General features: G+C 40.7%; 1 protein-coding gene across 1 annotated transcript in view; it reads right to left on the bottom strand.

Annotated features, from left to right (window-relative positions):
• Itpr1 (inositol 1,4,5-trisphosphate receptor type 1) overlaps positions 1-14,593 on the bottom strand; it is a 336,388-nt gene extending 321,795 nt beyond the window's left edge. Inside the window, exons 1-2 of the mRNA XM_087181363.1 lie at positions 14,336-14,593; positions 13,440-13,515 (exon numbers count right to left, since the gene is read on the bottom strand). The gene's annotated coding sequence lies outside the window, so the exon portion shown is untranslated. The remainder of the gene's footprint in view (positions 1-13,439; positions 13,516-14,335) is intronic.
• Between the last annotated feature and the right edge of the window lie 2,822 nt (positions 14,594-17,415).

Here is a 17,415-nt window from a genome sequence, read left to right as displayed (position 1 = left end):
TGACACGATGTAATTTTGATGGTTAAGATACAGCTTCACCTGAAGCCAAAAGCTACAAAAAGAACCAAGTAGGGACTGTAGACTAATAGCAGTCAAGGCAGTTGCATTTGAAGCCACTACTTTCAGACAGAGAGGAACCTATGCTTGATAGACTCCTCCCACTGCAAAACTTCTGGACTGCTTGGATAATACTGCTCATCAGAAAACGATGAACACAAGACAAGTACCACTAGCTTCCAAGTTCTTAGTGTTCCTTTGCATTTCAGCAGGAGCTTCAGTGGGGAAGCAATTTCGTTTTGCAGAACAGCTGAAAAGCATCCACTTCTGCACAAGAAAGATCAGATACCATATCCAGACTTAGGGACACTTAGCTGCATCCTGCACTGAAGCCTTCAGCTTCTCCCTCTCTCAAATTTTCTAAGCCACCACCCAAACTTGCAAATTACCTGTCCCCATGAGCCCTGGCTCTCCATAGGGTTCCCAAAACCTTTAGGGGAAACTTCAAGGTCAAAACTGTTTTCATAACATCAAACATTATTTGCCTTTCTGCTCAGTGTCTCATATATATATGTACAGTGGAGTTTTCTAGAGGCTGAAAAACATGTCCAACAGACTAAAGGCAGACACAGATATTTACTGTGTGAATCTTCCATTAAGTCAAATCTTAAAATGATTTACAAAAAAAGGTGAAACAACACCACTTTTCTCACTAAATTTTTTTTGGAAAATAGTTATTTTTCATGAAAAATATGTTGCTATGTTAACATATAACTGTTTTCTCAGTAATGACAGCGTTATTAGTAGGATAAAAATAGACAGATGTAACTCACATAAATAAAGGTTTGTGAGGTTCTTCAACAGTTTTTAAGTATGTAAAGAGCTCCTGAGATCCATAGGTTTGAAAAATACTGCTATGAATCTTCTTTGAAATTTTCTCTGGCATTAGTAGGACTCATATTGTATAGACACTTGAAAATCAGGTATAACTATAAAAAGTTCAAAACATAACTGAATAGCCAGGGTTTTAGAGAGTGGACCTCTCAATGTGAAACTTAATTCTTTCATTTTATTCAACACACTTATTGATACTACAAAATGTCACCACTACTTCAGGTGCTGGAGATATAGGTCAAAATCAGACAAGGTCCTTGTCTTCATGAGATACAAATTCCAGTGAAGGCAAACAAACAAACAAGGTAAAACAAGCAAGGCAAATGAAATATGATAAGCATACATGAAGAATTAAAATTTGGCGATACATAATCGACAACTTAATTTTGGCTGGTCAGAAAAAACCAAGATGAGACATTTAAGCTAATACCTGAAAGTTAAGACAGAGGCAGTAAAGTAAAAAAGAAAAAAAAAAAAAAATCAGATGGAAGACCATTTTGGGCAAAGCAAACAGCTGTTACAAAGCCTCTACGGCAGAAAAGAGCCTGGCAGGTTCAAGAAACAGAAAGCTGGCCACAAAGTCTGCAGCATTAATGAAAAAGGGAAAAAGGTACAAGGTAAGGGTCAGAGAAAAGGGATGGTAGGGCCAGTTGGATGTCTTCACAAGCTAGGGTTAAACATCCCCCCTCCCCCCACCCCAGGCTGGGGATAGCACCCAGGGCTTTCCACACACTTTACCAATGAGCTACACCACTCCCCAAGCCTCACATTTACCTTTTATCTAAGTGTAACAGAAAGTTCATGGCCTCTACCAAGTTACTTTTCTGGTCATTTGAGAGGCTTACCTCATAAAATTATGCCAAGAATTAAATGAGAGAAAGAAAACATGCTTTCTTAGTGATATTTTACCTTCTAACCTGTTCTGTTTTCTCATTAACTACTATTTCCAAACATCTTAAGGCCTACAATCAGTTGAGGATCAGCCTTACCAACCAGAAGAACAAATGACAAGCAGGTGTAGAAAAGGGGCACATTATGAGATGCATTTACCTGAACATGTCAATCCAACTCTAGCAGAAGATTCTCCTCACTATTCCTAAAAATAAACTGGAAGCTAGCACAACCACGGTAGTAACGGATGGCTACAGCACACATAGGCAGCACTCTATATCTACTATTCAGTCACCAAGCTTTGCCACCTGCCCCCCAAACCACAGTCCATCTGAATAGTCACTCTGCTGAAAACTGTGGCTAGTGAAAATCCGTCAGTCTTCCCTGTCCTTTCTTGGCATACCCACATGACCTCCATTCTCTAAAAAACAAAAGGCCCTTGCCAAAACCCTTTAGCACTGATTTTAGCACTGTTGGCTTTAAAAAATAATAAAACCAAATAGATTTCTTTAAAGTTAGATAGTAAAGATAGATAGGCGCTTATGTGTGAAGACTTAAAAAGCCCCCGGCAATCCAAGAGGCTGTAAGGCAGCTACCTCTCGGAACCGTGGACAAAAACCAATACAAAAGGCATCACTTCATTGTTAGGTCAAGCAGGCCCCAGTAAGAGGGCTTACAATGGGCAAAGCCAGGCAAACCATGAGGTCTTTCAAAGGAAAAACAAGTACAACCAGACTAAAGAAGATTTGCTGGCATCTAATCAATCTCCTAGCAGGAGGCCAAGGAAATTCCCTCCAAAGGAGCACAAGTCTCCTTACAAAGCCCTCACCCAGGAACATATATAGTAAACTGGCTGTAAAGACAGGGTAGAGAAAACCCAACACATTTATGGCTGACTCTTCCAAGAGACAGAAAAAGGCTTTTTTTCAACAGTCTTTGTTTCTGTTACTGGGCACTCTCGGGGTTATTTTCAGAACTTCCTTTAAGCAAAGATGCTTGCTGATATCATATATATATATAATGAAAGGAGGATGAGCAGCAGTACATTTCTGAGCTGGATGAATGCTTCCCTTTCCAACCAGAGACATTCACCCACAGCCCCATTTTGCCTCCTTGTCCCATTAGCTGCTAATCAGACCATCCTCAGAAATATAGCACATCCCCAGCACAGATCATTTATTGTATTGTAAAAAATACTTCTCTAATAGCACAGAAAATTCATGTTCTACTTTTGTTTTCAAGCAGATCCAAGGAAGTCAACAACTCAAGAGTTTCCACTTTAAGCAGGACCCTTCTTCATGACAATCTCAGAAAGAGCAACTGTCAATCTTAAATTTAGAACAATTCTCTAGTTTAAATGTTGCTCAATATATCACACATGTGCACATGCGCACAAACACATCTGCTCAAACCAGATACACCTTCTACAAAGAGTTATTCCTCAAAAACAGATGCCAACACTAACATCTACTCTTCTGTCTTCCTCCCTCAAGACCAAAGTAAGAGAAACCTCTGTGCTGATTAAATTTCAAAAGTTCAAAATTAGGTAGTTGAGGAACATGAGATTTGGTGGGTAGAGAGCAGCTAGCCAAAATTCCTTGTTTTATAGATAGAAAAACCAACCAAAAAAAAAAAACCCAACCAGAGGTTCAACAATTTCTTGAGGGATCACACAGCTGATTAGTGGCTAAAGGTAGACCACAGGGCCTCAAATACTGAAACTTGTGGGAGGCAGGAATAGTATGGCTAAACTACAAAGGATCAGCAAATCAAGTTAGGTCAATATCTCAGAAAGAGAAGTCTGGAAAATTGACTCTAAGACAGAATTTCTCAACCTTGGCACTCTTGACATTTTGGAGCAAAGAGTTCCTTGTCATGAGGGTCCTTTTGCTATGCACTGTAGTATGTTAAGCAGAATCCCTGGTCTCTACCCACTCAAAGCTACAGGACGTCACTCACCCCTCGCAAATGTGACAACCAAAACTATCTTCTGACAATGTCACATGTCCCTTGGAAAGTAAAATCACCCCTATTAGTTAAGAAACACTGCTCTGGAGCATAAGTTTTCCTTTATTTTTTTTTTAATCTCTAAGATCTTTTGCAAGCATTTATATACATGTTGGCAGCAATGACCCAAAGCATGTATACCTAGCCTACAAGAAGAGGAAACAGATACACAGATGTTTCATGTTTTGCCTATACCTGAGAAGAAGTCAATCCTGGGTTTTTGGGAGTCTCCATTCTGTGGCTCAGCAGGGCAAGACCAGAGCCACCTGTTCGCAGTTTTGTTTCACTACCTAATTCTTACTTCTACTCCCTTTTACAAACACTAACAATTTGCCAAGTCACAGGTCATCTAGAGAGCTGTACGGAGCATATTTCAAAAGCCATAAAAGAGACCTTAATTTATGTCTACGTTGTCTTCACATCACAATCCAGAGCAAAGGGCTTTTTCAAAGCAATGTGCCAATTCAAAAAATATTTAGGGCCGAGGATTTAGCTCAGTGGTTCCACCGCCTGCCTCAAAAGCGCAAGCTCCTGAGTTTGATCCCTGGTACCAAAAAAAAAATTTAATCAGCACAGAGGTACAAAAATTAGATTCTGCTGAGCATGGTGGCACACACCTGTAATTCCAGCACTGTGAGAGGCTGAGGCAGGAGGATCTTAGGGGCAAGCCAAGCTTGGGCAACTTAGCAAGACTCTGTCTCAAAAAGAGAAAATAGTAAGGGCTGCAGATACAGCTCAGTGTGGAAGCCCTGCGTTTAATCCCCAGTACCCCTCCCCCAAATAGATTCTTCTGAGAAGCAACCTATAATCTTGGAAGATGAAAACAGGTTTACAAATTACTTCATTCAGTATTTTGTGAGGACTTCCTATATGCCGGGTACTCTTGTAGGTTAAAAAATGAAAAAGGTGCATAAGGAAAGTAAGATTCCAAATTCCATGGAGTTTCAAGTGACAGAAAGATTTTCAAATATGGGGAAAAGCTTGTCAGAGAAGGAAGTACTTGGAGTGGACTCTAATGAATAGAAGGATTTGGCAAGGGGGGTATAGAGAGGGTGGGAAGTACACAGCAGGCAGAACATGATAATGTAAGTGCAGGCTTGTGGTCTCTCATGCGGCAAGCAAATGAACGTCCTTAAATCTGGGTGTTGTATCAGCTTTTTCTGTTTGGAAATATGTGTCTGTCTGAGATGCTTTTAAGCTGTTCTAGTAAAACAAAATCATTTTCCAGACAAAGCTCCTCCTGAAATACAAATGAACACTGAGGGATATGGAGGCTAGTGTTGTTTCTGGTATGTTCAGATTTTTTTGATGAGTACCACCATTATACCAAGCAGTTCACAAGTTCTGCTGATAACACGGGTCCTAACACATTATACAAATCAATTCCTCAAAACATCTGACCAACAGATGAAAATGCAGCTTTTGAAAAGATGTATGATCTCACAACCCTTCTAAATTCTACAGATAGTCTTTGGTCTCCTCCTACCTCTACTTGAACTCCCATAAAAGCAGCCCCAAATGTAAGCATGAAGTTCCTGTTTCTGTCAGAATCCTGCCAGAGCTGCTTACTCTCATCTTTGGTTTGCGACACAGCCTACCTCTCCACTTAATTGAAAATGAGAAGGCTGCTAGGGGGAAGTACAAAGGTCAGCTTCAACAGGTGAAAGCTAGCTATAAAAAACAAAGGAATTATAAAAAGACCAATGATGAAAAAGCACACTGGCAAGCATCCTCCAGGACAGACCTGCTCACACATTCAAATGTGTACAAATCATTATATCACCTAGGAATCTTGCAAAAATGTGAAGTCTGATTCTGTGGGTCTAGCATAGGGCCTGGGAATCTCCAGTTGCTAATGAGTCCCCAAAGAAGCCAATAATGCTGGTCTGGGGACTACACCTGGGATGGCAAAGGTGTACAACAGTGTTTCTCAAACTTTTGACTGTACGCCACATCAAAAATATACTGAACTTACAACCAGTGTTCACTGCGGCGTGGAGGATGCAATGTATACCCTTGTGGAAGGAACACATGTTCTACTGCTAAGCAATACCCTTGGTCCAGTTTTTTTATGTACGTTTTGAGCAATCATAAAGCAAAACCTAAAATTCTCCAAAATCCAAAATTTTGAGTGCTAACACATACCACAACTTGAAAATTTTCAAATTTTCACAAATTGAAATTTTCACGTCCAAGATTACTAAAAATTTTTATAAAATTACCTTTAGGGTATGTGTATAAAGTATATGTGAAACAAATTTTGTGTTTGGACTAAAGTCTTATGCCCAAGATATCAAATATATTCAAATATCCCCAAATCTAAAATCCAAAACACTTCATGCCCAAAGCATTTCAAATAAAAAATACTCAAACTGTATCAGGGCAATATACTGTAATGTCTTCTATTCTACCTACTTCCTTTTAAAAAGTTGATCATGCTGGGCATGATGGCACATGTCTGTAATCCCAGCTCCTGAGAGGCTGAGGCAGGAGGATTGCCATGAGTTCAAGGCCAACCTGAACTAACAGAAAGACCCTGTCTCAAAAAACAAAAATAAATAAATAAACAGAACGTTGATTGAGGCCCACAAAATTGATATTCCCATCTTTTAGTGGAGCACCGCAGTTTAAAAAACATGGCTGTAAATCATGAACAACATGCTTTTTTTTTTTTTTGGTACAGGGGATTGAACTCAGGACCTTGGGCTTGTGAGGCAGGTGACAGAACCACTGAGCTAAATCCCCAGCCCTACATGCTTTCTTCTTTGGGGGAATATGAACTGTCTTAGCCCTATTACACTAAGGCTAAATCTCAGAACAATTTTTTTTTAAAGTTCAGATTATGTTCAGAATTCTTTCTAAATAGCCAAAGATGTATTAAAGGTATGTGCAAATGCTTTCCTCAAAAATGTTCAGGTTTTACATTTTATTTTAATCTCTATTTTCTCATCTGTAACAGAATACTTCTCTTCTAAAGACGGACAGTGTAAACATCAATAAGGATAACTACAAAAAGTGAAGCATATACAATATGTTTAAATCCATCAGTTTACAATGATACAAATACACTTGTTGTATGGCACAGGGTTTCTCAACAGTGGCACTGCCGATATTTTGGAATGGACAATTCTGCACTGGGAAAGGCTACCCAACACACTGTAGGCTGTTTAGCAGCTTCTCCAGCCTCTAACCACTGAAAGACAGGAGCACTTTCCCCAGATTTTTTGTAACAACCAAAAATGTCCCCAGATATTGGGAAATGTCCCTCAGCTGGCAACCACAGCCATGACACATTCTAGGAACAACTCATTTTAAAAACTGGCCAGGAGGCTGAGACAGGAGGACTGCTTGAGAGAGCTGGTGGCAAGCAAGAAAAAAATCTTCCCTAAATAAACAAACCTAAGCTTTTAGAAAAATAAATACAGGAAAATACAGAGAGAGAGGTTAAGCACTGATCCTATCTTTCCTGTATGAACTTTAAACCAGGCTAACTAAAAACCAAGTGATACAAGTATTCCAGCTGAAAAATTCAGACAAAACAGAACTAATGGTCTGAGGCATTGACCATCAATGATCACAAATATAGCAAGAGGAAACATCCAGACTACTCATACCCTCCCCTCAGTCAGCTCAGGAACAGGCATGGTGTCACATGCTTGTAATTCCAGCAATTAGGGAGGGTGAAGCAAGAGGATCACAAGTTTAAGTGCTACCTGGGCAACTTAGCATGACATTGTCTGAATATAGAAAAGGGGGGGCTGGGGATGTAGCTTAGAGATAGAGCACCCCTGGCTCAATCCCCAGTATCCCCCTCACACACAGAACCTCTGACCAACCATCTAACTAGCAAATTATGATAAATACAAAGGACAAAGAGACATGTTAAACAACATTGATGCAGTTAGCAAAACCCAAACTGAAGGGAAATGTATCACTGAGTTTCTTCAATCACTACAACAAAATGCATGGAAAAAGGATATGAAGATTAAAAGACATCAACCATTTGTAATGCACCTACTTATTTTAGATACTAATTCAAACTAATGTGTGTAAAATTATTTTTATTATTTGTATTAAATGTATACATATACGTATATATCTCAAAGAAGTATGAACACAGTAAAACTTTTGTTTTGAGATCTCATCTGATCTCAGAAGCTAAGTGGAGTAGGGCCTGATTAGTACTTGAATGGGAGGCCACCTCAGAACAACAGGTGCTGTTGTTTTAAATATGCTGGACATGTCAACTGGAAACTGGATAAAGATGATGTGGGGTTTTTTAATAAAATGGAGTACTACTCAGCCATAAAGAATGACAAACTAGAGACATTTATAGCTAAATGGATGCATATTGAGGCCATCCTCTTAAGTGAAATAAATAGGACACACGTGTAAATACCGAATAGTTTCTCTGGTGCGAGAACCTGAAAGTGTAAATAAGGATTAAAATGATTAAAACAAAAAATTGATCATTTGAAATAGGAAGAAAAGGTCCAAAGATGTAGGGGAAGTGGGAGGGGAAGGGGAAAGGAAAAATTATGAGAAAAGGAAAAAATGGAAACAAAGTCTTTGTAAATAGGGAAGGGTGCAGGGGGTAAAGGGAGGACAGGGCATGGGGAAAAAATAAGAACCAAGATACATCATGTACAGGTACAAGTACCCAATGACAAATGTGAATGTACTGTATACCTAAAACGTACCAACGAAAGAATTTAAGGAAAAATAAATAAATATGTTGGGCATGGTGGTGTACTCCTCTAATCACAGCACTCTGCAAAGCTAAAGGCAGGATTCCAAGCTCAAGCCCAGCCCTGGCAATTTAGCTATCCAGGGAGACTCTGTCTCAAAATTTAAAAAAGAGTAGGGATGTAGCTTAGTGTGAAGGCCCTTGATTCAACTCCCAGTACCATCAAAGATACACAGATAAATAAATACTTCCTTTTCTTATGTATCTATGTAAAGAATCCCAATCCTAAAGATACATACTAAAATACAGACGAACTGCATATCTGGGATGTGCTTCAAAGTAATCCAAGACTAAAGGAGAGTGTGAGGATCTGGACAAAAGATTGATCGTGAGTTGGTAGCTGCTGTGTGAAGAGGAGATGATACATAAGGAGGGAAAAGGGTTCTTTATACTAAGAACACTATTGTTGCATGTTTTGGGTTTTGTTTTGTTTTGTTTTGTTTTTGGTACCGGGGATCCAACTCAGGTCCTTGCACTTGCGCACCAGGCAGTGAAACCACTGAGCTAAATCCCGGGCCCTATTGTTGCATGTTTTTGAAATTTTCTACAGCAAAGTTTTCTTTTTAAGTACAAGCAAAGAGATTATCCAGCCCTACCTACCTCATAGGATTAGGTTACTGTAAACAAATGAGAAATGTTATACTTAAATGATTGCTAAGCTTTCCCTCTGTAATAAGATAGCTAACAGGTGAATAGTGCTCTACCTTCCATTTAATTTTCTTCAAAGAACAGAATAAACTGAAGAATATCTGGACTCTGATGGTAATGAAATGTGAATGGTATACTTTTTTTTTACTCTACTGCCATTCCATACATGTTATCACTCAAATGAAATTTCATCAAACGGACAGACATCTTTTAAAAAATGAAGACACAGGTAACTTATTAACAAGAAAAGATATTCAAGATGTTCCCTGTACAAAAGGTTAACTTACTAAATGGAAGGGACAGCATGAGCTCCTTTTTATGAAATTTAAACACACATAATTTTTACATATGTCTATGCAGGGGGAAAATCCTGGAACACTAATCTTAAACGGTTTGTACTGTTTTTATTTTGTGGCTTGTCTTTACCTCCTAATGTATTACTACAATGAATATGCCTATCTTATATAATAAAAAACTTTGAGGTTTCCGGTTTGTAAATAAATTCTTACCTGAAGACTCCCTTAACTTTCTTACCCTGTTTTGTGGTGGTTCATTTTTTAATTGAGGTAATGTATACATAACATAAAATTTAACACCATTTGTATTACAATTCTGCAGATATTGATATGATTGTATGACTATCATCATCATCCATTTGCACAGCGTTTTCGTTTTTCCAAACTGATACTCTGTACCCATTAAACAAACTCCCTTTGTTTACCCCAACAGTTACCATTTATATTCTGGTTCTACAAATTTGACTACTCTAGGTACCTCACATAAGCAAAGTCATAAATTTTATGTTCTTTTATGTCTGATTTGTTTCACTTAGCACAATGTTTCAAAGATTCATCTAGGGCCGGGGATTTAGCTCAGTGGTTCCACCGCCTGCCTCGAAAGCGGAAGGACCCAAGTTCGATCCCTGGTACCAAAAAAAAAAAAACAAAAAAAACCCCAAAGATTCATCTAAATTATAGCACACATCAGAATTCCCTCTTTAAGGCTGAATAAGATTTCACTGCATGTAGATACCACATTTTATTTATTCATTTACTCATAAATAGAATCTTGAATTGTTTCCACATTTTGACACCTGTGAATAAAGCTTCTATGAACATGGATGTCCAAATAACTGCTCAAGTCCCTGCTTTTAATTCTTTTAGTGATATGCTTACAAGCGGAAGTGCCAGATCCTATGGAAATTGTTTAATTTTCTGAGAACCACTGTGCTGTTTTCCACAGCAGCTATACCACTTCCCATTCCCATCAGCAATCCATAAGTGTTTCAATTTCTCTACATCATTGCCAAGACTTACTATTTTTGTTCCTTCTTATCCTCCTTCACTTTTCTCCGTAACACTACCAGTCATACTACAATACTCACTTGCTTATTTATGTTGCTTCTAGGACGTAAGCCCCTCAGGAAAAGGACTGCTTGCTTATTGCTGTATTCCAAGCACCTGGAACACACTTGGGACATAGCAGGTACTCAAGAAATTTGCTGAATAAACAATGAAACACTTGACTCACAACTTTAACAGGCATCAGTGTCTGTTAAATAGATTTATCACACCAAGTGCCTTAAACTATGTCCAGTTTAGGGAATCTTGGAGTTTAACAGATGATTATTTCAACAGTTTATTCAGCTTATCCTTATCAGTGATCATGTTAGAACTATAGATACAAAGACAATTAGAAGAAATCATAAAAGTTATGTCATTTGTGTCACTAACTTCAAGTCTCATCACATTCATTAAAAGAGCCACACAAAAACTTAAAACAGAAGTAAACTAAATAAATTGCATGCTCTTTTAGTTAACAGAAGGCCTACAAATGTAATCTGTTGTATTTTAAAAGATCAATAGCAAACAAGGTGGGACATAGGCCTTTTAGACTCCTTAATTAGATGTATTCAAGGACAGCTTGACCTAGAAACCTAACTCCAGGACTACTTTTATTTTAGTTGCTTTTTTTATTGTTCATATTTGGTGTTTGTTGTTTCATTTAGTTTTTTTTTAAGAGCTGCTTATTAAAAAAAAAAAAAAAAAATCAGACAATTCCCATGAGACCATTATTATCTAAAAAGCCATGTAAGTTTTTTTCTCTCAGGAAACCCACTGGTAGTACACCACTGGGTTAGAGTCAGAGTCAGTCTCTCGCTTCCTGGTCTTCCTCAGCTGAAACCATTTCACAGAAACCATCAACAGATCTTTCCTGTGGAGTTAATCTATTTCTTCTTTTACAAGCAATCATTCCATCCCTCATTCTTCAAGAAAAGTTGCCAATCCCCTTCAAAAACCAACCACTTTGTTGAACAGATATCACTGTGGAACCCAGAAGATACTCATGGTCTCAATGTGAAGGCCAGAGTAATTCATTTGGAACATGAAGAATGTTCCCTGGCTCATAAGAAGAAAATCTTGATAGGATTTCCTGTTCTGATTTGAATTAGTCAAAGAGCAGATTGTACTTTCAACGCACACACTCACGTGCTCACATAAACACACTTGAAAGAAGCCCCAAAAAATGCTATGCACAACTGGCTATAAGGCCAACTAGAAGGTATATGAGAAGCTATCAACAATTCACAAATCAGACTCACTGCTTTTTAAATTCCCCAATTATTCAAGTGGAGAAATGCCTGACCTTCTAACCAACTGACATGCCCTGTAATTAGGATTTATTTCAGATATAAGATGGGCGTAATGACGCACATACACAATGTTCCTTGTGCTTTTGTTTTTTACACTCTTGATTCAGGCTTTCTACACCTTTCCAAAACAAACTCAGTCCACCATCACTTTCTCCAAAATCCCTGTTTGTGACTACATCATACCCTTCTTACATCAAAATATAGTTATTTCACCAAGATGGGATATATTTAAGAGATACTTCATTCACAGAAGTCAGTTTTCTGTTTCTCCTCGTTTTCCACTCACCCCTCCACTTCGCCTCGCATCAAATTGAGGTGCTTTTGTGGGAGGCAGTACAGCTTTACTGCCTGGGCCTATACCTTGCTTCCAAGTAATTTCACTCCCTGCACCTCAGCTTCTTCACCTGTATCTGGCTCAAATGGTTTCTCTGATCTATGGCCCTGCAACTGCTTACAAGGATTTAATGTGTCAGTCTTACTATTTTTAGCAACCATCTAGACAACAGTCTATAGGCCAGTTTCTTCTTGTCTGCATCTTACTGTGAAGGGAGAAACAGGACCCAGTCTTTGATCCTATGAGGCTCCACAAAGCCATCAGTCAATGAAGGACTCCAAAAAAAAACCAGACCTTGCACACCCAAATGCTTCTCACTCCACCAGTGCTCCTGAGGATCTTATCAACAGGAAACAAAGCCCTATACTGCTATAATGAAGTGTCTGGCTTTTATTTTCTAATTAGAAAAGCCCAAAGATTGTAGCCCAGGGAACAGCTAAATATTTAGAATGTTAAAGAAGTTACTAAGACCCAGCCGCCCACCGCTCCCCCACTCCTGTTGTTTACCCTGAACAATTCAGGAGAAAAAAGTTTTGGTGGCCAAATCTACAGCAATGGAGATGTACAAGCACCTATTGAGACCTCCTTCTTTTGAAGAGCAGTCTGACCATTTTGGGGAAAAAATAGGAGCTATTTTGTTTACAGATAAATGCTACCCTCAGCTCACATCCCAGGACAAGCACCAAAACAATACAGACACATCCAATTCCTTGACATTCAGATGGCTTCAATAAAGGCCTAGATGCTACTATCTATGTTTCACAACTAACTTCCCTTTCTAAAGTTCTCACTCTTTCAAGTTGCCAGCAGCTACTTTCTTTTCTTGCAATCCAACCTACTCTAATTAAGGACATGCTCCCAGTATGGGGGGGGGGGGGGGGTAGCTATTTTGGAAGAGGCATTTAATTTTTGCTTACTTATCTTGGCAGATGAAATGCTCTGCATCCTTCAGAATTTAAATCATCAGCACACTTCCCATCCCAGCAATGGGCTGCCCCTTTTAGCTCCATTTAATGGCTTTCCCCTGCTCCTTTTCATAAACTTTCAGGCTGTTTCACTTCTGAGCCATCATCAAAAAGTTCAACGAAAGGTTGTCCACTGGATTTCTGCTCCCTAAATCCCTCACCAAAGGCAATGACAAATTTTGAAAACTGAACCACACAGTTTTCTTTCCTACTCTCCATTTCCATGGCTGCTTAGAGAAGGCTTAAAATAGGCTTAGGTTCAAAACTAATTATTTAACACACCACTCAGGCTTTGACACTCACCTGACCCGGGTCAGGCACTCGGTTGCCAAAGTTTGCCCAGTCAGGAATGCGAATCCTGCTCCTCTGTTTTCAGCTCCTGAATATTTAGAAAGAAAGATGCCTGAGTATGAGACCATAGAAAGGTCTCTAACAAAAATGGTCCACATTCGTTTTTACCCTCTTTAGCCTCCTTGCCTAGAGAGACAATCCCCTCAAAAAAACAAACAAACAAACAAACTTGGCTGGCAAGTTGATGTGATCAGTTGGGCGAAGATTACAGGTAACTGCGCTGATTTCCAGTGCACTGATAAGTGAGACCGGGCACGCATAAACTTCGAACGTGCTGAAGGATGGAACTGTGGGAAGTGTTTGGCAGATCCCAAAGCACTTGTTTCCCCGCGTGGAACCCAAGTATACGAAACATGCATCCTCACTGGTCGTGAGTTTAGTCCACACTTCTTCCCTCACCGCTCCCCTGGTTTTCTTCCGTTTTTTAAAACCCTCCCCAAGGTGGCCCCACGCATGCATTATTCTCCTAACCACTGCAGCGCCAGAGAGAGGGCTACATTTTTAGAAAGACTGTTTCCTTAATCAGACTCAAAATATAACGCCCTCTCAACGGGCCCCCCCCCGAAAAAAAAACTATTTCCTGCAGCTGCCCCAACAGTATCCAACTTGGGGAATGCCATTCCAGTTCAGAATGAGGAGCCCTCATAGCCAAGCACTGGAATCGAGGACATTTGGGTATTTTTAAGCCTAAAACGAGACCACCTCCTAAAAAATGCCTTCAGGAAAAGAACCCACAAACACATGCCAAGTGCATGCAAATTCACCAAGAACTCCCAGAGAGTAGGGCAAAAACTTCTGTGCCGGGGGGCCAGAACTCCCTGCGCCCTCTGCCCGGCCCCAGCCTCTACCTTTGTGCCCAGGGAGCCACGCCGATTTAGGGGAGCAGGACGAAGAGAGGGGTTAGCAGCCGCTGGGCAATCCCATGTCCGCGAAGAGTGAGCTCTTTCCGTTAGGATGGAAGCGGAATACCCACACCTCCTCTCGGCGTGCGCTTTCTGTCTCTCCGCCCCCTGCCTCCTCCTCCTCCACCACCACCTCCTCCTCCTCCCCTCCCACCCCAACAAGCTTGAGAAAACGTTTCAGCAGAACATCCACATGATTACTGCACTTTGAAGAGACTGTCGGCAGCTTATATAGGCCGGGAAGCTCCCTGGGCAATGTAGTCCAAGTTCCGGGCTGGGCCGGCGCCTGGGGCGGCTGGGCGGGACTACAAGTCCCAGAATTCCCTGGGCTCCCGGGCTGGGCTCTAAATAGACGCGCGCGGGGACAAGGGAGGGGCATCCTGCGGGCTCATTATTGGCGGGCGGCTGTTCGTGGCTGCTGTCCGCTGTGCTTGGAGCGGGTGACCCAAAGCCACCCCCGTGGGACGTCCCCAAACCCTGGGGATTCTTCTCCTTCGCCTGCCCCCTTCCCTGCAATCTAGGTGTCACTGGGAGCCAGGGAGGAGCTCGGAGCTCGGTTTCTGCTTTGGGAATATTTTTCGAGCTGTGGTGGGTATCCCACCTCCTTGTGTACCTGAGCCAAGAATTTCAGAAATCCGGGGCACCAAAAAACGCCAGTGTTGGCGGTAAAGGATTAAAAGCGCGAAGTTGTCTTTATTTAATATGCTCTACCTTGCTAGTGTTTGTACGAAAAAACTTAAGTCTGCAGGCGCCGGTCCACGCTAGCGGGAACACTGGCAAGTCGCGTGAGCACTTTGCTGAATCCGAATTGCGTGTGTCACTTGTCGCCCAGTGGGAGGTGAAAATGCACGCCTCTCTCGAGCGCAAATAAAGAAGCCTTGTGACTTGCCAACGCTGTGATTGGGAGACAAAGTAAATACAAACTGTGACCTCGGTCTTGACCCTGTTTCCAGCAGCCCCTCTACTTCTGGAAGCTGTAAATGTTTAAGTAAATAAACCACAAGCCAGAAAAATAAGAGGTTCTAAGAGATCCGCTCACACAGATGTGTGCGGTCCACGACAAGCACCACCACCAACACCAGCACCCCCCCGCCCCTCGCCCCAACCCAGCATCTCCAACAGGGACATCGAGGGTGAAGTGGATTTCAAACCACTGCCAAGTAGTGTCAGGGTTCCTAGGCTGCAAAGTGTCTCGGACTTTGACTTTTGGAAGAAGAAAAAAGGCTTCTTAACGTCGGTGGCAGTCAGCTGGCTGCCCTTCCTGCCTAAGATATGCGTTCATTCCACAAACATTTCCTGGGTGCCAGGTGCTGGGGTATAGTGGTGTGCCCTCCCGAAAAAAGAAATCACAGTAACCCAGCCACTGCCAACGGCCACATAACATCTCCTAATTACAACAATAGTAATAATAATAAACTGATTCTATTGAGCTCAGGGCACATGCACTTTTCATGCATGATGCTATTGAGTTTTACCAACTCTAGATATATTTATTACCTGTATTTGGCAGCTGCACCCCAGAGGGCTCAGAGAAATCAGGTAACTTCCCAAGATGACACAGAGGTAAGTGGTTACAGCCTGGATTCCAGTCTATAAGTGAACTAAGCCCTTGTGTTTGGGAATATCTATCCCCACCTCCCTCACTGGCCTCCCTCCCCACTTTAGGAGCTGTCTCTGAGCCCCTGAGCAACTCATTTTTATGTCTTTGACCCTGTTTTCCCATCTTTGAGTGGGCGATACTCATCAGAATTTGCCTACATTCAATCTTGACTGATAGAATTCTTGCTTAACGAGTCTTGTGTAATTTAGAAACAAATTAGACAGAAATCAAACTTAATATTGTTACTAACACAATAATGCCCAAAACTAATAATGATTTTTGACATTTATTGGGTGCGTGCCATGTCCCAGCCATTGTTCTAAGCAATTTATATACATCATTACATCAAATCCTATTAATGAACCATTTTTTACCTATGAGAAAGCAGAACCATAGGTTACTTCCCCAAGTCACACTGATGGCAGAGCTACCTGACTCCTAAACTCTTGACCTTAACTTGCCCTCTATTGCCTCACAATACAAATATATGCATTGTATTTAACTGCTTATAGTAAGCATTTAAACCAGTCCAGGAATGGGCAAGCTCTGAAGTTAATAAAGTTTGAGTTCATTATATTCACGTTTGCCCCTCCTCTCTCAGCACTATCCCCTAATCACTGAGCACTAGAGTCTGATGCCTAATGCTTCGAGCTACCCTTCCCCATCACCAAGAAAGTTCCCCATCTTCCTACAACAAAGGAAGCCCTTTGCCCCTTCTCTGCCCCTTCTCTTTCTCCTACATGAAAACAATGTCCAATTTTCAAATGGTGTTTCACTCTACCTTTCAAGCAAATTCAATAGTCTATGATAATTTAACTGGTAAATAGTGAGATGTAATTATTGCATGTGCTTTTAACTCAAACACCCAATGGAATTTTAATGTGGACTTTCTGAAGAATATTTAGTCACGTATGAGAGCCAGAATTGGGCAATTTTTATTCTCATCATACAGTGGACACCAGGTGTGCCTTACCCACTATCTTCTCTCCCACACCACAAGTTTGAAGGCAGGGATTATCTTATTTTTGTTTGTACTAACCCAGCTTGACTTAGTCTTCTGTCTGCACATGTAATAGATATGCCAAAATAATAGTTAAAACATTTTAGGGAAAGGTGTATCACGAATACATCAGGCAAGCTTTGTACCCCACTTACATTGTAAACTGTGTTCTCCCTCTGCCTGTGGCAGATAGTTTTATTCAACATTTTGCGAGTTCTAGAAGCCACTATGTCACTAGAAAATAATTTTGGTAGTTTTGCTATGATGTGAAGAGGTTCCTATGATGTTGTATAATCGATAAACGATGATGAATGTCAAAATAGTCACTTGCACACTCATTCTCCTTTATCAGTACTGGGAAGGAAGTTGCTTTTCCTTTACCACATTGTTCCCCTGGAAGAATTTTCTACACTTGCATTTCCAACA

Source organism: Heterocephalus glaber, unplaced genomic scaffold (genome assembly GCF_053883595.1).
Source record: "Heterocephalus glaber isolate CG9 unplaced genomic scaffold, H.glaber_assembly_v1.0 deba00001472, whole genome shotgun sequence".
In the NCBI taxonomy this organism is placed as follows: domain Eukaryota; kingdom Metazoa; phylum Chordata; class Mammalia; order Rodentia; family Bathyergidae; genus Heterocephalus; species Heterocephalus glaber.
This window is presented reverse-complemented; position numbering and strand designations above follow the sequence as displayed.